The 21,078-nt window shown below is 39.6% G+C and overlaps 1 protein-coding gene across 1 annotated transcript in view; it reads right to left on the reverse strand.

Annotated features, from left to right (window-relative positions):
* The window catches only part of LOC116994303 (amyloid beta precursor protein binding family B member 1 interacting protein), a 64,364-nt gene extending 54,301 nt beyond the window's left edge, over positions 1-10,063 (reverse strand). Inside the window, exon 1 of the mRNA XM_033055894.1 lies at positions 9,981-10,063. The gene's annotated coding sequence lies outside the window, so the exon portion shown is untranslated. The remainder of the gene's footprint in view (positions 1-9,980) is intronic.
* Between the last annotated feature and the right edge of the window lie 11,015 nt (positions 10,064-21,078).

Raw genomic sequence — 21,078 nt, forward strand, 5'->3', positions numbered from 1 at the left:
ACCCAGATCCAGTACTATACCAAGCAGAGTTTGAACTGTTAGTATTTCAGTATCTGATAGTTCTGAGAAATACTTAAAGCTAGTCCTTGTTCACAGGAAGAATGGTCTAAGTCACATGGTAAAAAGGCTTCTGCACTGGAGAAGTTAGAAAACAAGCCCAAAGCCCTTGTGAAACACTGAACAGGAAACACCAACACCATTAGCATCTCTGCAACTCAGTCTCAGTAGAGTTGATGCAGTTTAACCAACCAAAGGGGCTACAAAAAAGGAATGAGGAACAGTATGATGTCAGAAGATAACGACTTACAGTGAATTCATGCTATGAACAGTATTAGGAACCAGCCCACTTAGTGATCTGGTGAACAGCTACAGACACATTCATTACATTCAAAGTATTGTTGCTATTCTTAAACTCCTACAGATGTAAATAGCAGAGATAAAAATACATGAAGTATATTTTGACAAGTCACACAGAAACATCAAAAGCACAACTTGAGGTCCAAGTCTCTGCACTACAGTGTGTAAGTGTCAGAGTACCAGGACCACCAAAATGAACACTGTTGATTATCCAGATGACCACTAACAGCACTGCAACCTCCTGCTATTGCTTAATGCTTAAATGCTTTCTGGAGTGCAATGAAGAAATCTTCAATATTTTAGAGAGATGCAGCAGCAGCCTGATGAGTAAACCACTCAAATCTGATTCACTCTGGTGTACTACAGACTACACGAAGCAGCAAATCCCATAGCAAAGACAGAAAAAGGAAGAAAACTATGGAAGCATGACGAAAGTGGTAAGAGTCCCACCATAAAGTGAAAAGCTGGAAAGAGGGCAACTGATTGTCACAGAAAACAGATGTGAAACTAGTATGACTACAAAAATGCACCATAACCCAGGGGAAAGTTTCTGAGGCACCATTTCACCCTGACTTACAACACAAAATCAATGGGATAGTAAATGACAGTCTAAATAACTGTTCCAGGGAAACATGCATGGTGTAACTGTGAAGCTCATCATCAAAACTGGGGAGTAAGCAAGCTGAGGAGTTGGTTTTCTCTACATGCAGTTGTAGCTAGACGTGCTAGAATTACAGAGAACCTCAGACAAGGACAATGAACGTCACACTTTAAGACCTAGAATAAAGCCTCAACCAATTTGGAGATTAAAGCTTTCATGATAGAAATGAAATGTTAACCATACCTTGCAGCACAAGATTTCTTGCCTCCTTCTGAAGCAAATGATGCTAGCCACTGCTGGGGATAACCTTCTGGCCAGACTGACTGCAGGTCTGAAATAGATCTAACAAGGTTCCTTACAGTGGTTTTAGAACTAGATGTTCAGAAAAACCCCATACTACACACATCTCTTACATACCTAAGTGAGGCAGGATGGAAGTTCCTTAACTACCCATTTCACCACATCTAGCAAAAAGTTACTAACAGACATTTAGGCTCACTTTTATGAAGTAAAGTACATGTGAACATCTGGTTTTGCAGACTTCAGTCTAGAGGAACATAATCCAATTAGTTATTAATTCTAGTAGATACTAAGAATGGAAATTGAAGTGTTGGAGTGATACAACAGAAATGGTAGTTGTCCCCAAGGTTTCAAAACCACGGATTTGGCAATTATCATGTTGACTTGCCTCTTTCTTATCTACATAACAAGGCTCTGTAACTCTCTTCTGCTTTAACACTAGGTCATATTTTGAAAAGAATGGCTCAAAAGCAATTAGACTGCTTCCAGCATTGTACTTACCTAACATTGATAAACACTCTATTTTCCAATAAAAAGTTTGCACACACTGATAACTCTGAAAGCAGTTTTTTTTACTAAAACTCACTATTCTTCTGGGAAATTTGGTGTGACAATAACTGTAGGCTTATCTGCAGCTGAAGTTACACTGCATATTTATCTCAGGGATGGTGTGACATGCTGTAACTCCATTCATAAGGGAATAAAAGTGACACACTGAAACACTAGTAGCTTCAGGAGGACTGTACAACTGCAAAGTATCCTTATTAGTTAAAAAATTAGTGACATCTGGCTTTGGATTAAAATTATAGTGGCAGACAAATACAATCAAGAGAGAATCCTACTCTAATGTTAATATGGGCTACTAGAGTTCATATTCTTCTAATTCCAGAATCACCCACCCAGAGGTAAACACAAACATTGTTAGATAAAAGCATCCCAAACTCACAGATCCAACTCATGTTTCACATAAATTTTAACTATGCCATTTATACAATTAAACCTGTTGCAAGCTTGTTCCCTTTTTTTTGCCATTTTGGAAACACACAGTTATGTTACATGTTTTACAAGAACAAACCTGAAGTGAGGACTGTTTTTGGAAAAAATCTTTATTAGTCCAAAAGTCCCAGATTTCATAGATCTGAAAACTACACTGTTTCACTTAAATGGTAAAAGCAGTTGTATTTTAGACTTGTTTTGCCAAGATGATAATAATAATTTAAACACTACAGGCATTCCTACGCACAAGCACACCACCATCTTTTTCAGTGATATTTGAGTACTTCATTTTCAGAGAGTGACACAGGGGGTGAGGAGGGTGGGGAGAGACAGACAGACAGACAGATATTTCATATGTTCATAAAGCACCACAGGACATTGAATGTAAGGCCATCCTCCAGATGCTGCTGCCTCAGCATCCATCACCTCTGTGACGGATCCACCACCATCCCCAGCCCTCCCCTCTCCCCCATGCACTACCCCAAACACATACTATTTTCTTTAACACCCTTGCTGAGCGTGGTGTCTGGGAGAAGCAGCTTTGGGTCCCGTTCTTAGGGTGAGGCAGGATGACAAGATTACTGAGTGGTCACTGAGGCTCATTTCAGTGAAGCTGAAAGGAACAAGGGACTACCTAGAAGCTTAGTCACAGTATGTGAGGAAGAAGTTACTCAAGGCCAGAGGAGGGGGTTAGCAAAGGGCTCTTGCTCTGAAAGAGGACCGGAAGAACATTTAACCTATGACTACAGTAAAGGTGTGTAGGCTGGGTGTGAGTCACCTCACTAAGATCCTCTCCACAATAACTCTGAGGCACAGACACAGTCTGGATCCTGGGCTCCAGAAAATGTATTCCAAATACACTCAAGGAGCTGGGGAACTGTGAGTTAAAAGCACCTCATGAAAGGTGGGGGAAAAAACCAACCCAGTGTAAAGCACATATGCAAGGAGGAGAAAGCTTGGGAGCAATTTCTGTGTATCAGAACTGCACTTTGTACCTTCCTGTCATCTCCCAAAGGGGATTGTTTCTATGGGAATTAAAACAATTCCACTTCTGTTAATTTTTATACAGTATCCTCACATCAGTCAATGTGCTTCAGTCTGGCTTGTGGGTCCAAGATCATTATAGAAATCCAGCTACAGTTTCGGGCATCTTCTTTCTCTTTTGTCACAGAATTATTTACTTCAGAATCATCCAGTCTGGGGACTTTCTTGTCATGATCCACACAGGCAGCACAAACTGAGCATAATAAAATGGTAGGAGAAGACATATTTCCAGCCCTATGCTTTCACACAGACTGGTAAAAGAAACAATTTCCTATTCTGTGCCAGATTAATGGCACACAGGAACAATATTTCCATTCCACCAACATATCTTCTCCTGGAAAAGGCAGAAAGCTGAGTGGAAGTGTGTCCCCTGTGCTCATGAACTACAGGCTTACCCAGACTCATCCATTTTGAGTTGATAACGTGTCTACTTCAGCTCTACTCAAGTATAAACAACTGCAGACATACAAGTTATCAAAACTCAGTATGAGAACCTCAGTGTTAGGTTCCCCCCATTCCCTGCCATGATGGCAGCACAGAATAGCAAAAGAGTAACGTAACCCTGAGTAGCAGAAATTTATAGTTTCCACATTCCTTCCCATAATCTGTAGCTTGTTGATATTGGTGCAATGTTTTCCTTCCTGTTTTTTTTTTCCTGTTACTCAACACTGTCCAGAACTTAGACGACAGTGAGAGACTGTCTTGTACTTTAAACAATTGCCAGAAAAATACAGAAATGCAATGTAGATGTTTAGCTTCACAGTCCATGAAGTAGGCTGATCCCACATTAACAGACTGTCTAACAAGCAGGAAACAGTGGACAAGGAAGCCCACAGATGAGAGAGGAAGAGGTTTAAAATGAGGGAAAAATCCTTCCCCTCCTCAATACCATATAGGACCAAGAAATGTTAAAAGTTTGGAATACTGAAAATAGTAGCATAAATTTAGGAAGAGGAAAAAAGGAAAGAAAAGTTACAGTACCAAATTTGAGTGCAGGAACTGCTACACTGGACAGTCAACAGCTCAGCTTTTCCAGCACTCACTTCCTCCCACAGTGAGCCCTAGGTGAGCACAAGATATCCTACAATGGTCCATGACCAACTGTCTCCCCATACAGATAACTTATTCCTATGACCTATCGTTGGCAAAAGCTCTGAATCACCATCCTCCTTCTTACAATCACATGTTCTTATTCCTGCCAGAAATGCTTAAGGGATGGCACACATGGTACGGGAAAGGAACACTGAAAAAGGAAAAGATGCTAACATAAAACGCTCTAACAGTAAGAGTGAAGCAAAAGGATGAATCTGTAAAAAATTTATTGAATCCATTTTTTTCGCACACAGTTCACATATTAAAATCAAATAAAGCAAGTAATGCTTTAATATGAATTTACAGATATTTCACCAAAGTACTGTGTTTAGTAACATAGTGAGTAAAAATTTAATGAAAATTTTTTTACGAATCTCAGTTTTACTACTGACTGAAGTGTCAGGTACAATTCCAAGGCCCACTGTTAACTCTTCACCCAGCAAATTTGCATCTTTCAGTGTACACAAGGCAGTGATTACATGCAGCTTTAAGCAGTAGGTTTCAGATTAAGATCTGCAAGGAAAGGGGAAGCCTGGAGTCACCACAGACAGGACGTTGTATTGGTCTGGTGGTGGTTACTTTGTCACAACCCAGAGAGCCCCAAACTGCACAAAAAAACCGTTAAGAGAAGAAAATGCACCAAAAGGAGAAGAACCTTGTGACATTTCCATCCTTCCATTTCTCTAAGGTTTTCCATGAGAAGGAAATGTCACTGGTTCCTTCTCTTTTTTTCCCTTAGAAGTGGAGGAGGGATGGAACAATGCTGATCTGAGACAAAAGAGGCCAATCTAGTGACAGACATGAAAGGTTTTGCTGAATTTCATGTAAGAACATGGCCCCCATGGGACAGAACTGCAATTAGGTTTATGATTAATTCCTTCCTAGAACTGGCGTCCAAAACCACTGTCTCATTTGTATTTGCTCTCTCAAACATTAGGTCTGTCACCTTCCCCTCAGTCATGAGGATATGGTCACCCAAGTACAAAACTAAGCTGCAATCACAAGTGTTTGGGTCTGTTATCTGCGTTCATGTTTTTGGACTGTATTCTTTCTTGGTCAAGGCTATTTCAGATACTTATGTCCTCAAAGCAGACACATGTACAGCAAATATTTCAAATACATGATTTCATCAAAAAGCATAGAGAACAGTAATGCATTTTTTGGGGGGGGTTTTTTGTTCATTTTAATTTACAGTCAGACAGAAAAACCACATCACCTTTCAAAAGCATTTTTTTGGGCTGATAATCCTTCTTATTTCTGTGCTTGAGTGAAATCCCCAGAGCAAGTGAGGGAATGGGTCCTTCCAGTACTGTTAGAAAATACTAGAAAACTCTTCAGAAGTACACCAAAATCTTGCTCTGATGAAGAAATAAAGTAATAATGTGTCTGAGTCTTGGTTACCTGAAGATGCAGTGGGAGTACCAAAAGCAGATCAACTAAGGCCACGAAGGAACATGTTTTCATTGCTGCCAACATGGAGGTGACACCAACAGTTTAAATTCTGCAGAGATTCCTAACTTTCCTGGTGAGTTGCCTTCGAGGCAGACATATCATATTGCCTAAAACTGGGGACTCTGAAGGTAATTTGCAATTTTTATCACCAAAAGCATCCAGTGAGTGCCTGTACGATTGATTTTGGCTCCTAGTGATTCTCTCCATGCTTAATGGACCAGAAATGCAGCTAAAGGCAGATCTGCTCCCCTTCCACCCCCACTCCTCCTGAGAGGTGTAGATACTATGACAAGATTTTCAACAAAATGTTTACTTTATCAGTTGGATTGCCTGAGGACAACTGAGGACTTTCCATTGGTAGTGACATCAACGATGCAGGGTCTGCTCATCACTGATAGCAGACACAGAGTTTTATCCTTTAATACAGATGGCACACGCCACACTTTTACATCCTTTAGATTACAAGCAAATGAAGAGTGAAAGTAAAAATGGAAATGCACTGAGATGTGTCCAGTGCAAAACTTCTGTCAGATGTGGTTTTGTTTGCATTTCTAAATGGAGCAGCAGAGAAAAATCGTTTTGTATATACACTGAACATTGTTCTTCTAGGATTCATAATGCATCTACTCCCCAAAATATTCCCAGTACATCTAGTGACTGTAGCCCTTATTTATTTGAGACTAAATTCATAGCATGCTGAATCAATGTTCAACAAGAAACAGAGCTGTGTGCAGGGTGGCATTGCTCATGGCAGCAAAAAAATATGAGAACAATTAGCCAGACACAAATCTAAAAGGTCACTTTATTGGAAGGAAGTCTTTGAAACGAATGACAGGCCTAAACTTTTTGAACTATCATTACCAAACTAGTTTGTGAATTCCCACGGTAAAATTTTAAGTCAGATCAATCGTCTGTGCTTCCTTTTCACTCAAAACCCAGAAGCAACACAATAAAATTGAAACTAAGGGGTGTGAGGAACACAACCTCATATATGCTGCTGTAGATGCTCAAAAGTCTCCTACAGAAACTTGAGAAGAACATAGTACCCAGTTTCTTTCTTTCACAGTACAACATACATCTTCTACACTAGCAGCTCTACTGGTAATATCTAGGGTAGTTATGGATCAATAGGTTGGACAATAAGGAAATGCCCCAAATGCCTGTTTCTCCAAGAGCCATGGATCATTCCTAATCATGGAAACATATATGGTAGCATTTCTATGATATCTGCATCTGACGTGGTTGTCCCAAGCACTTTTTAGACAATGAAGGGAAAAGAAAACAATTTTATAGAGCATGATTCATGGCTATTGTCAAACTGGGCCACCAAAGCAAGGTTTAGCAGTATCTATCTCCCTGTGTAAGAGACTGTAAAGGTGACTCAGAGCCTTGGATGACTCAAATGCTCATGTCTACAGCTGGATTAGGAGAGAACTGCCTCTAAAAGCCCACAAAGTGCTTTGGAAGGTCGGAAGGTCTGCATGGATCCACGTTACCATTGTCACTAGAGACCTGCCAAAGGAAGGCTAAAGCTTCCAGATTGCTGCAGGCAAATAAGAGGTCATGTCTTCACTTTCAGCCCAGATCAGCACCAGACATGCAAAGTCATCACAACAGGTCAGACTGACCTACAACAAAACAATCAAGATATACTGCAATGAAAGACATTAAAAATGGTTTGTGAGAAAGAAAAACCCATGTAGATTGCAAAGAGAGCAGGAAAGGATAAGGGTCTTGATATCTTAACTATATAGAGTAAAACAGAATTCAGCTGTGGAGCTCTGAAACAGAAGCATGTTTTTAAGAAAATCCATGTTCCTAGATCATTTTATCAATGGTCAGATGCTCATGAATCTGCAAGAAAGATGGGTCCTCTTTTGAACAAGGCAACCCCCTTCTCTCATCTGCAGCAGTACTCCAGACTGGTGGTTTTCTCACACATTTTGGAGGGCCAAAGGGATGCAGTAGCTGATCCCTCCATCCACAGGTTGCCCAAGTCCTAGCTCTCCCTTCACCACTTAGGGCAGAGCAAGAGAAGGAAAGCTTTCTGCCTCTTCCTCCTCTTAGTGCTTTATTTCTTCTAACACAAAAGGTGAAACACAGCAAAAGCAAAGTCTCAGTGGGTTGGATAAATTTTTTTACCTGTAAGAAATCTTGGGACTCACTACTGAGTTAAATTTTTACAACACCCAATAGGCCTATCTGCTCATACTGTTGCCTCTTTTGTGCATATTGCTACCCTACCAAATGTCGTAGTCTCTTTATAAATTACAAAGAAGATCAAGGTTACACCTGATTTACAGGTACATGAGTTATGGTGTGTGATCTACTAGACACTGCCCAAGTATAGTGACTTTTGATCTGTAAAAAAGGAAACTTTGCTGTAATAAATACACTTGATAACAAAATAAACCAGGACTTCAAAAGCATCATACCCTGCCTGAAGACACTACACACTGATAGCCACAAATTCCAGCACAAACAATTAAAACACAATTTACTCAATAATTACATTGAGCCGTCAGTCATTTTGCTTCCAAACAACAGAACAGTCAGTTATTCCCTCAGGAGGTATTTAAAAATGAAAGAGAAGACACTGGGAATGATTAAGTGTTCCTTTCAGAGACAGCACATTTTTCCAGTTACGTGTGTTCCCAGATGGACCAGAACTTTTTGAGTATTTTATACAAGAACCACTTATTTGTAATGCTCCATTGATTCAACCTCCCAAAGACATTTGTATGCCATATTTCAAACCAAATTATCTCCATTTTTAAGCAATGTTTGCACAAAGCATTAAGTACAATTAAATGTAATAGTCTCCTTAGAAAGCTCACAGGGGGAAATAGAACCAACGAGCTTCAGCAAAAAGTTAAACATTCTGCTTCAAACACCAAGTTTTAACCAAAATTCATATTCTTTACAAACTTACCAGGAAAAAAATACTGTAAATTTAGTAAAGACAAATGATGAGGAGACTGCACAGGTGGAGCAGGTGTCACCAGTATAGGTCCCAGGAGCACCGGGACTCACCTATGGTCTCTAATGACACAGACAGACTACATCAAGACTGACTACATTTACATCACTGCTGTGCAGGCAGCAGGGTAATCGATTAACATAAAATCAATAAATTTCATATGCAAAATAAAACTGAAGCGGGTTTGGAAGAGATTACAAAACACACGTCATGTAATTCATAAAGAGGAACTAGAACCAAAGAGGGAAAAGTACTGCCAAAATTATGCGAACTTAAGTTCTGAGAGGGCGAGACAAACCGGAGCCAAATTATTCACAGAACCAAAGTCATCTCGGGCAGTGACTTCAAAAAGTTAAGCTGCTAGTTTGGTTGAACCCTGCTTATTTTGTTTGTAGGCTCTATTCCTGCCACAAATTTTTAATGACAGTTAAGACAGGCCGGATCATCTGCTGTCTAAAAGACACTACCGGATACCTCTTCCCAGTGCGATAATGAATGGATTTAATAACTTCTCTTTTTGGGATTGGAAAACCACCCCAAGCTTGTGGAGATTGCATTTCAGTTACTTCTCCATGGTATTCAGCCGAGGGTATCATGCAGGATGGACGTGACACTGAGTTTTTCCCTAAACCACGTGGCCAAAGTCACCACCAGCACAGAAATGTCAACTGTGTTCCTCAGCACTCCGTACGGGCTGTTTGGCCACAACGCATCGCTTTCTACACGCTCAGTTTAAGACTGATTAGCGCCTGCACATGCTGTGCTCTCTGCCCGCTTGGTCCGCACTTTTCTCCCGCCTGCCTTCCCTTTCCTAACGCCGACCCTGACACGGGGCACTCCGCCCCTCGGGATCCCCACCGGCCTCCTGAAGCTGCAGGGAAGCTTTGGCACTCCTGCCTTGCAATGACCAGCCCCGACTCGCTTCCCCCAGGGACTGGGCACAGGGAAGGTCTGACCCATCCAAACCCCTCCGCAAACAACCATCACCGGGACCCAGAAAACGCGCGGTGCCGCCCAGCCCCGGGGCGCAAGGTGCCTGTCCCGAGGGGAGGCCGGCGTGCGGGGCCGCGTCCCCTCTGCGGCTCCAACCTCGCTGCCACAGCGGGTCTGCGGCCGGGCTGCTCAGGGTAGCGGCTAATCCCTCCCTGCCCGCTTTACCTTGGCGGGCGGGCGGCGGCTCCGGAGCTGCGAGGAGGCGCGGGGCTGCTCTGCGGGACCGGCCCGGCGCTGCCTGAGGGAAGTGGGGCCGCCCCGCCGTGCTCGCAGCGCCGCCCTCCGCCCCGGGCCGGGCCTCGCCGCCCTGCCCGCAGCCCCGGGCAAACCCCGGCAGCACCGAGCCCAGCCCAACCTCTGCGCTGCCCTCCCGCCGCCCGCAGCCCCGGGCCGGGCCCCGCCGCCCTGCCCGCAGCCCCGGGCAAACCCCGGCAGCACCGAGCCCGGCCCAACCTCTGCGCTGCCCTCCCGCTGCCCGCAGCCCCGGGCCGGGCCCCGCTGCCCTGCCCGCAGCCCCGGGCAAACCCCGGCGGCACCGAGCCCAGCCCAACCTCCGCGCTCCCCTCCCGCCGCCGCTCCCGGCTGGACAGCGCTGCCCGACGCTCTCTGGTTTTCAGACAGAATTGTGTTTCTCTCCCCGCTCTCTTTAGTGACTCTACACTTTCTACAAGTGCAAGGCAGCGAAATGCTTTCATGGCATTTTTGAGTCACTTCATACCTTTGGAAAAGGCAGCCTTGAAGAGAACTTAGACTTTTTTCAGGAATAGGAATGATTTTTTATAGCACGTTAAATTCCATAAAAAGTTGGGAGGAAAAATATAATCGAGGCATTTCCATCTGAATTTAAACAAAGTAAGTACCAGAAAATTCAGAGCCACCTTGGAAGTGTTGATGTCACCAAGTTAAAGGGAGATTTTGAGTACTGTAAGCTGTGTGCAAATAGAACTCTCTCTTGATTTAAAATCCTATTTTCAGTACCTATAACTTTGCCAAAACAATGCTTTTAGCAGGTTTTTCTTCTCTATTTAAAGCACTGACAGTAAAGTGTAGTGAAAAATGGTGAAGGTGTCACCATCGCCTCCTTCTGTTGCTTCAGTTTAGAGAAGTCACCAGGTAGTTCAGCTCAGTTTTGTGTTTATAGGCAATTTGTAATAAAATTCCAGATTTTGCTCCAAAGCAGCCAAGAAATCCCATGTTTTGTTCCTCCAACACTGCTGGAGATAAAATAATTATAGCAGAAGGATGGTAGCATTTTAAATTACCACCATGTTTTGCACAGCAAATATGTTTCAATGCTTTAAGGGATAATTGCTTTGAAAAATTCCAGCTGAGACAGCTCAGCCATATTTAAGAATGCATTTAGGGAATAGTGCATTGTTCTGCTCGTGCTAGTTAAAAAAACCCAAATTATTTCACTGACAAGCTGACTAATATTTACCAGAGTCTTTGGTGAGGTCAGAGCTTCATTTTTGTCCAGGCATATGAAAACACATCTAAATTTGGCAAACAGCATTGGTAAAATCATGCACATAGTTGTTAAACAGTTATTAGTTGAGGAACTTGGGAGTCTGAGATCCCATGGATACTGCATATTGTCTTTGCTGACTTTATTTGCCATTGTTCCTTTTGAATTTTGGTGTCATAATGGTGTCAAGGAAAAATGTAATTTCAAAAGATTCACTGACAGTTATTTCTTTAAATTTATCCCAAAGTCAATTTTAAAATCAGCACTTAGCACTGAACACTCTGCATGTATTAAAGGGGTAATATTGGATGGTGCATTTTACTCCAGAAAGTATATTTTAATTTCTATGTGTGACCTATGTCGTCATGGACATGGTAACATGGTTACACCCTGAAAACACCAGTGGTTTCACACTTACTTTGCACAAGATATTTGTTAAGATAATGTAGAAAACATCTATTCTGCTTGTACAAAGTAGCCTTTGTTTGTTCCATCTCTAAATTTGCTCCTGTCCTCTCCAAGTATCCTGAAAAAGGCTGAGAGAGCTGAGTATTTTGCAGCTCTTCAAAGCTCACTGGCATTGTCTATAAGAGGAACAGTGGAGATGAGAACAGCACACCTCTAGAAAGCAAAGAGAAAATAATAGAAATCCCAGAAAATCTTGAGTGCTATCTGTAAAGTTTTTGGTCTGTGTTCAGGAGCATGAGAATTGTGCCCCAGTGGGATGGGTGGAGGTCATCAATATTCATAAGGAAGAAATGTGGTGAGGGAAATGCTACAGCAGATACAGACTTGATTAACAGTGTGTGTTCTAATGTTAGAGAGAAAGAAAGTTTGTGGGAAGAGGAGGTGGAAATAAGTAAGTCTTCGTAATTTGTTTTCTGTCAGATGAAATGAATGTGCATCAGAATAATTCCCCTGAATTTCATCCCCACATTCTGCCTGCTTTCCTCCAAAAGCTTCCAGTTTTCTAATGGGGAGACATGCACTCCACCCAGGTTACTGCTGGGCGTTCCTCAACAGTTGCATGACTCAGGATCTAACATAAGCAGTTAGAAATCGTTCTTTTCCTTTTCTTATCATGAGTGAGTAGATCACTGGGTAGATATGCTGTCATTATACACCCTCAGCTGAGGAAAGGGGGAGAACTTTATTAACCTCCCCAGTTCTTTTGGATTGCATGTCCTAGTGATGCAAGTTCCTATAAAGCAGCTGATAATTTAGAATTAAAGCAGAACATCTGTTTTTGAAAGGGAAGAAATAGATATATTTCTAGTGTCAGGAAACCAGCAATTCACTGGGGGAAAAAAAACCCCAAACATTCTACCATAAACGTGTCCCCTTAAATTTTATTAAGACCACTTTATACACTGATGGTAATTACCTGACTTTATAGAGACTGACCTTAATTTTCTCTACAGGGTAAATAAGACACTATGCTAAGATCTTATCTGCCCAGAGTAAAGCAGGGTCAGCCCATAGCCCTCAGTGCTGTCAATGGAGAGGGTGCAGATATGTAAAATACTGCCAAGCCTTTGTGCCCCTGGCCAATATTAGAAAAGAGGAAAAGAAATCAGTGCATTAAATTAGAACCTTTGTCACAGCAAAACAGGCAGAATGCAATTGAAAGGGCTGGTTTTTGTGGTTATTCAAACAAAATAGCTTTCAGGTGGAAGAATGGAAGTTTTGATCAGCGGACAAAGGCATAGATACAAGCTACAAAATAGGGTTAGAAATAAGTGTTTAAGGCAAGTGATATTTAAAGGCTGGAGTATCCTGTTTTCAAGCAGTACTGATAATCTTTGATACAATGACTAGATGATCCTCTAGGGTACATCAGATAAGTTCTTTCATCAAGATGATGGTTTTCCAGAAAGCTTCAAGAGATTGAAACTAGTGAGAAGTGACTCACATCACCACATCAGACTGTAATGTCAGAGCATTCTGGAAAAATGTTTGGCATCTTCTTATAAGGCCAAAAGTAAAAAAGTATACATATGAGGAAGTAGCAAGGTCTTATGTTCTTCCAATAAGTATTGATTCTGTTTAAGGGTGGGTTTTAAAAAAAAATTCATTTGTGATTGTGCAATACTGCAGAAGACCTGTAAACCCTAAAACTTCCCTACAAGAAAGATGGAAAGCTCTCATTTAAGAGCTTATATCAAAGAAATTACCAAAAGCAGCATTTTAAAAATCACAGTAAATCAAATTAAAGTATGACTGCATTGTGTACAGAAGCTAGTTAATAAGAGCATCATACAAAGTTCTTTAAAATTATTGCAAATTAAGAAGCTAAAACTTAATGTGCTAAAGATCACCATGACCCTTCTGCCCATCCTCTCTTCCATCCTTTTGAAGGTGTCTTTCAGCAAATCAGAACTGACAATAGAATTATTTCTTCATTACTCTAAAGAGGAAAGCATTGGTTTTTACAGTGGAAAATCAAAAGCAAAACAAACCAATATCTCAACCTGGATGAAAAGCTGAAAAAGATGTTTTAATCTGAAAATGTTAACAATGAAGCTGTCAAATTCACATTTTTAACTGCAGGAAATTAGAAGTGCTTCTGAGAAGTCTATGACCAAAGCTGAGTTACTAGAATTCTATCCACCATCACAGTTTTAAGATGGATTTCCATTTTTGTTTTTCCTCTGTGTATGGTAACGCCTTGAGTAAGTCAGTGGCTTCCATTTTTGCATGTTGAATATGTTTAGGCAACTATTTATACATCCAGGATTTACACTGTTAAAATTTCTCTAAGGTCTTGATTAATAAGTCAAAGATGCCTGAGGGAGGCTTTTTTACTGGGCTTAATGAGTTTTAGATCAGCGTCTAAGTTTTTCTGCTCTCACATATAAATATCACTGTGTACATCCATATTTCTTCTATTTGTACATAGCAGATAGCTATATATATCTCTTTCTGTTCCTTGTAGACATCTGTTCAAGTCAGCCCCCTTCTTCACTGTAAGAGCTGAGTATCTAACATAAATTGGAGCTGAGGCAGGAAAAGCCTGACTAACACATCTCGTTTATTAGCTTTATTAATCTTATGATAAATTAAATTGGCTACACCCTTAACAGGAAACCTGTATATGTCGTGACATGGAATATTGAAATCTCATCTAACTTGTTCAGAATGATACTTGTTATTAACTAGAAAATTGTAACCTGAGGGTCTTCATTTGAAAATGTCGGCATTTATTATTAACATAATTTCTTTTGCTTTACAAAATAGGCTTTTTGATATTGCTCAGAGCAATGTGTGCTAAAGTTAGCTTAATAAGAAGTATTTTTTTAAACTGAGCATTTGATTTTATTAATGCTGTATGTTAGATTTCACATGTATGACAAATTAAGCATGATATGAGTAAGGTTTTGAATCTTCTTACTGAAGTGAATGTAAGAGGTACTTGAAGACAAAAGAAGAGAGTATGATCTGACTTTAGAAATAGAAAGAAATTAGTTATATGTTTTACTGATTTAAAGCTGTTCAACCCTTTTCTTACTTCTTTCCTCTGGGATTTATTTCCCTATGCACTTTTCTTTCCTGGTTGGTAAAATCTTGTAAGCATGTTTTATACAGGTAGCATGTTCATTTGAAGTTTTGTCAATTCAAAGGTGGTTGTGTTAGCTTGTGTGAGAGCAAGCACAGAAACTGGTCCTCTGGTCATACCAGTTTAAACTCTCACCTTTTTAGAATAAAGTTTAAGTGTTCTCCTTTACCTGTTATATGTTGACTGTTTCATTACATTCACATGAATATGAAAACTTCCCCCATTTCCTAGAGACCTGGGAATGCCTTTGGAAGAGTTAAAAGTCTTCTTTTGACAACACAATAGTAGTTGCAAACATCTTCATAACTTTGAGATACTTTTTTTCTGTTGTTCAGGGTTCAAAATAAACTTGTTCCAGCTCAGGCCCACGTTCCAGCCATCCATTATTTTCACAGTGATTGCAGAACTTTTTAAGGAGATAATTGTCAACATTTTTTGCTTGTCAGAAAGTATCTCCAAAATCTGAACATATATTTACTTTTCCTTCCCTCTCAGCAGGTATTTTTAAGTACAAATGCCAGGTTACATCTTTTTACACATGCATTTGATTTTTTGTAGCTGCATGTCAGTATTAGGCTGCAAAGATTTCTGCTGTGTCGCTTAGAGCATATGTGCAGTGATGTAATATGCATATAGGGTGAAGGATAGTATGAGGAAAGCAACACTATAAACTACCTGTATGGTTTTTTTCTGGTGTGAAGTGCAAAGCAGAGTTTTTGCATAATCACTTGTTTGCCATCCATGTAAACACTCTCTGCAAGAAATAGGTGGAAACCTTCAGGAATAGTCATCTATTCACTATGTTTTACCTGTGAAGCTCCTGATAGTTCCTACAAAATATGTTTTAAGTGTGTGGCACTTCCTGCTCATAAGGGGGGAAACTAGAAAGCAGAACTTGCTTTCAGACCATATACTAAATGTGGAAGCAACTGTGGGAAACTATTTTTAAGAGTTTCATCTTCTAGTCCTACCTCAAAGGGAGGTGCATATTAAATTAGCTCAAGTATATGAAATTCACAGCTGGAATTTGGCTACACAGTCAATCCTTCCTGGTAGGTCCCTGTGAGCCAGACCAAGTGGTGTCATAAAAGTGCAAGTTGGGTCTACAGAAAAAGTACATGTAATGCAAAAATTTAAGCCTGAGAGTTTTGTCCTACTGTGACAGTTTTAACCTGTCTTGCCAACTCAGATTATGTTAAATTTGTGTGAGATACAGGACAAACTTTAACCAAATAAATACTCTTTAGTTTCCACCCTACTACAATCTCGCATGATGAATCCTGAGAGAAAAGCTACGTGCTAGAGATTAACACACCACAGCAGTGGTCTCAGCTTTACATGGCTGGTGATAAATAAGATCACCAGGGAACTTGTTTATTTCCATACTGTTCATAAAAAATTGCCTCCCTAAAATTATAGATTTTCTAAAGGGTAGTATTTTCCCTGTTCAGGTAACGTGCAGCTGAAATCTGAATATTGCTATTAAGAATTTGGAGACCTTGAGCTTTCTATCTTCTCTTCTTCTTCAGCTTTCCATGGCCTGTAGTTGGTGCTGGTCTCTAACCAAATGTCTATGAGTCAAGCAAGAGTCAAGTGAGACTCTCCTTCCACTGGGCAAAGAAATTACAATAACCCAGATGTGGCCAATTGTATAACTTTTACTCAAGAAGTGTCTTACTTGATTCGTAATAGCATAAGACAAGGAAAGGTTTACTGGGATAGAACTAGTAATCTGTTTTCCAAATGAAGTTGGCAATATAATTTTTCCATAGCATATAAGCTCCACTTGAATTTGATAGAATCAATAATATTTAAAAGAGGAACTTGATAATAGCATTGTACTTCCTCTGGTAGCTTTTTTTGTTAATTTTAGGAGAAGGCAGTGAATTCTCACTTCCTCTTTCACTGTAGAAATTGCACTATTGCACTGTTGCAATATACAGTTGTATTTTTAGACTATGGTTATAACTAATATATTAAATGCTGTCATATTTCCCTCATATGACAGCTTGAGTACCCATTTGTCAACAAAACATAGTACTCTTGCGCAATGATACAGCCATCTGCTGACCACAACAGAGCTTTCTGTGAGAGCAAGGAAAAAATGAGCTTTGGCCCAGCAACAGAAGTTAAAATAATTCAACAGCTTAGGTATTCCAGCCAGAATCACATGCTTTACTGGTCTTTCATGTTCCTGAGGATGAGTTCCTATGTACTAGCTATGTCCACAGTGGCAATTTGAAGAATTTGTTGCAGGACACATTAAGGCAGAATACGGGTATGGGGTAAATTTTTGGAAAAAGTATTTCAAATAATATATATTTTTTTAAAAAACTGTTCCTTCTTCTCCAAAAATACAATAAGCATGAAAGATCTTTGGCTGATAATGCTTCTCTGAAAGTAAGGGGATTACTTTCTCAAACTGACTTAACAAATAACTTCAAGCTCTTAAACAGTTTTGTCCAGGACTTTTGGACAAGAGGAAGTTTATGGCTGTACTTCAGCAGAACAGGTGAGGAAGTGCTTGTCCTGTACTCATGTTCAGTCCACCATGACGGTGTTTATGCGCTGTGCTTCTTATTCGTGTTGTGGTTTCTAATTCTGATCTCTTTTTGCCATAGTAACATTAGTCTTCATCTCACATTGAACATAATTAAAATTGCATACTCTTCACAGTTCACTCTTCAATAGTATTTTTGCTCATTTTCAAATGAAAATCCTTTGCAGTAGCATTTAGATTATTCCCCAGCTGACAGAAACTTTTCTAAGTATGCATAGCTGTAATAGAATAACAAGTGTTTACTACATTATCCTGGATTTGAAAAAATCTTTCACAGAGACTTTTTTGAAGTTTCAGACGTGAAAAATAAAATGTGAAGGCTGTCCTACATTTTAATAAATGGGCAAAGAAGAGATGAGGGCTTATGAGTCTATAATGAGAGATGGTGTGGAACGTGGAGAGTCCATGGAGGAACTTGAAAAAGATCAGTAGTTTGTGTTTGATAAAAGTGGGAAGCCAGTGCCAGCTAAGGAGTGCAGAGAAAAAATGATACGATAAAAGTATTGGGATTAGAAAATAATAAAGAAAGAATAAATGAGAAGGGAAAGACCACATCAGGAAACCCTGGATAAGGATATGAAATGAAAGCCTTGCTTCGAGCTTTGACATATGGAAAGAAAACACCTATTTTAGAGGTGCTGCAAGAAAATAGTCAGCAATCTCTAGACACAGCTGACCTGGGAAGGTCTGAGTTAAAGATGATGCCCAGCTTACAGCAGAGAAGGAAAGCATGTGGAAGCAAGTGTTTCCTTAAATATTCATAGACTCAACTTGAGCTTGAGTTGACAGCTGGATAAAGAGAAAAGTTGAAAAACATACATTGCAAGTGAACCTGGAACATATAAATGTGCATTCCAAGTAAATTCAGCAACTGGCATGCATTGGTTTTTTTAAGCAGTCAGTATTGCCACATACATGGTATGCACTTGATTTGTTTCTTTGAAGACTGTAAAGCCTGCTTTGCCTTGGTTGTAAACTGTTGCAAAAGTAGTAAGACTTTCAGAAATCAATGCTGCATCTTTAATCATAATTTTCTTCTGTATTCATGTTTTCCTTTTCCATGCAGAAAGAATTCCATGTCTTATGATGCATGCATACAAAAGGAGCATCCCATTTATGTGAACATACTCCAGAAAAAAGTCTTCAACATTGATAATTTTGCAAATATGTTCTTGTCTCATAAAGTGAAGATAGTCTTGCTTGAAAACACTATATTCTCCTTTTCCTGTGCAAGAATCATATGAAATGAAAAGTATAATCATCTTCAACTAAAATGAAAATTTCCATATGTTTAATCTATCTTACGTGCTTCTTTTCCTCTAGTAACTGTGGGTCTCACATTCCTTCCTTCTTAAGGAAGCTTGTCTTTTCCCTTGAAGCACATAAAACTGATAATAAAGCAAGGGAGATGAAAGTGAAGGATCTAAGGGTGTGAAAGACCTGAGCTGGTTTTACAAGTCTGCCACTGGATATTGGTAACCATGTTACTAGTGGCATTTAAAATGACCTAAAAACGTCAAAAGAGCTAAATGTCACCTCAGATTGTAAAAAATGTTTGGGTCCCATTAGGTCTGTGCCTGAATGCCTGGAAGTCTGCACCTTAACTGTGTAAGAATCAAATCACTATGGGTGAATAATGAGAGAGAACACTTCTTTAAGTCTCAGATGTGTTCTGAACATCCCTGCACTGGACTGTGACCTTCTCACAAACTCTGGTCAGGTAAGTGCCTCAGAGATCTGGACAGGTGATTTAACCACAGCCCTGAAACTCTAATGCAAATACAAAAATACAAACACGGGATTTTAGTGAAACTAATGTAGTACATGAGAAGAAAGACACAGATATTTAGCCTGCTCTACAGCCTTTTTCTTTATGGAAACAACATTTTTTGCCAGGTTAATATTATTTCTAGCAACAGAGGCCAAAACAAACACTCTTCTTGGACTATCTAATGAAAATCTATCCTGAGTAGAATAAACTCAGCTGGGTCTTGATCAATCAGTGTTTGAAACATTTCCAGTTTGACTGTTAATGTGATTTTTTGCCAAAATCTTAGGCTTTAAATTTATTTTAGAACTACATTGTTGAGGAAAAGCCTTTGTAATTGATCCTAGCTTATTTTTGGGATTACCGAAATAAGGTCTTGATGGTGGGCAAATAGCCATACTGAAAAAAGATCCCAAAACGTCTCACAGCTTGGAGCAAAGATCAATGTAAACTGTTTACAAAGGGTATTTGAGAGACCACACCAGACACTGGAGCATTATTGAGAAGAGTCTGGTGTATTACTGTGCAGATTTCTGCCCTAGGACCACGAAAGTTAATTTGCTTGTCTTATACAAGCAAGAGTGTGCTTCCTTTCTCAGGGAGAAAAGTGAATCCTTATTTATAGAAAGGAACAAAGAGAAGCTCATATGGAATATTTGTTTCAAGAGCTTTTATGATTGCTAGGAAAACACAGAGCACCTGATTTACATTTATAGTAGAGCTCCTTCATATGAGGTAAATAAGGATCAAGTCTATAGCAGCTAAAAGAGTCTTAATAACTTAAACAGTCTCAATTTAGTCATTTTTTCAAGAATAACTCCTCTGTTCTTAAAAATTCAAGGCTGCATATGGGAATGCACAGATCTAAATTGATAATGCTGCCTATTTTTGCAGAAACCATTCACAGCCATGTTTCTTCCTTTGGATATGTCTGAAAAACTTAACATGAAAAACCTCAGCAGTTCTTGATGAATGACGATAAAGAACTGGAACCCTATAAACACTCCATTGTATCACTCCTGTTCTGTTTCACCCATTATTGGTCTGGAAAATTAGAAATTGTCGTTAAAAAGAAAGGAAGGAGGGAAGGAAGGAAGGAAGGAAGGAAGGAAGGAAGGAAGGAAGGAAGGAAGGAAGGAAGGAAGGAAGGAAGGAAGGAAGGAAGGAAGGAAGGAAGGAAGGAAGGAAGGAAGGAAGGAAGGAAGGAAGGGAAAGAAAGAAAGAAAGAAAGAAAGAAAGAAAGAAAGAAAGAAAGAAAGAAAGAAAGAAAGAAAGAAAGAAAGAAAGAAAGAAAGAAAGAAAGAAAGAAAGAAAGAAAGAAAGAAAGAAAGAAAGAAAGAAAGAAAGAAAGAAAGAAAGAAAGAAAAGGAAAACTTGTCTTAGTAATTATTACAACTGAAGTTTTCTTCCCATTTTCACCCTGAAGGCAAAAGGCACCAAGATGCATTCTTATCTTTCTTTTAGTTCTGCAGTCTGACTTTTAAAAAATTATACTGTTACAAGCTGTGTGCTTAAAGATTATCTAGCTGGCTTCTTATTTGTTCTCTTTGGCACCCTCAAGACTGACTGGTGATATTTATCAGCATTTGTGAAATATAGGCAACACTCAAGATTTTGTCATTTTCAATGCTAGGTTCAAGTCCCCATTTTTAACATTTTATACATTTAGTGGATGCATGTTTGTCTAAAAAAACAAATAGAAACATTATCAGATTCAGACCCAGTGTGTCTCTGGTCTGAAATGCCCACAGGAAGATTTCACATAGGTTACATTTCATTTCTTCATTTTTGGCCAGTGCTTGACATAGTAATTGTTTCTAACTGTTAGACATAAATTGATTAGAAGGAACATTGCCGAAAACTTTTCAAAATATTAAGTATATCATTCCAAACACAGTTGGTTTTGGTTTGAGA

Source organism: Catharus ustulatus, chromosome 1 (genome assembly GCF_009819885.2).
Source record: "Catharus ustulatus isolate bCatUst1 chromosome 1, bCatUst1.pri.v2, whole genome shotgun sequence".
In the NCBI taxonomy this organism is placed as follows: domain Eukaryota; kingdom Metazoa; phylum Chordata; class Aves; order Passeriformes; family Turdidae; genus Catharus; species Catharus ustulatus.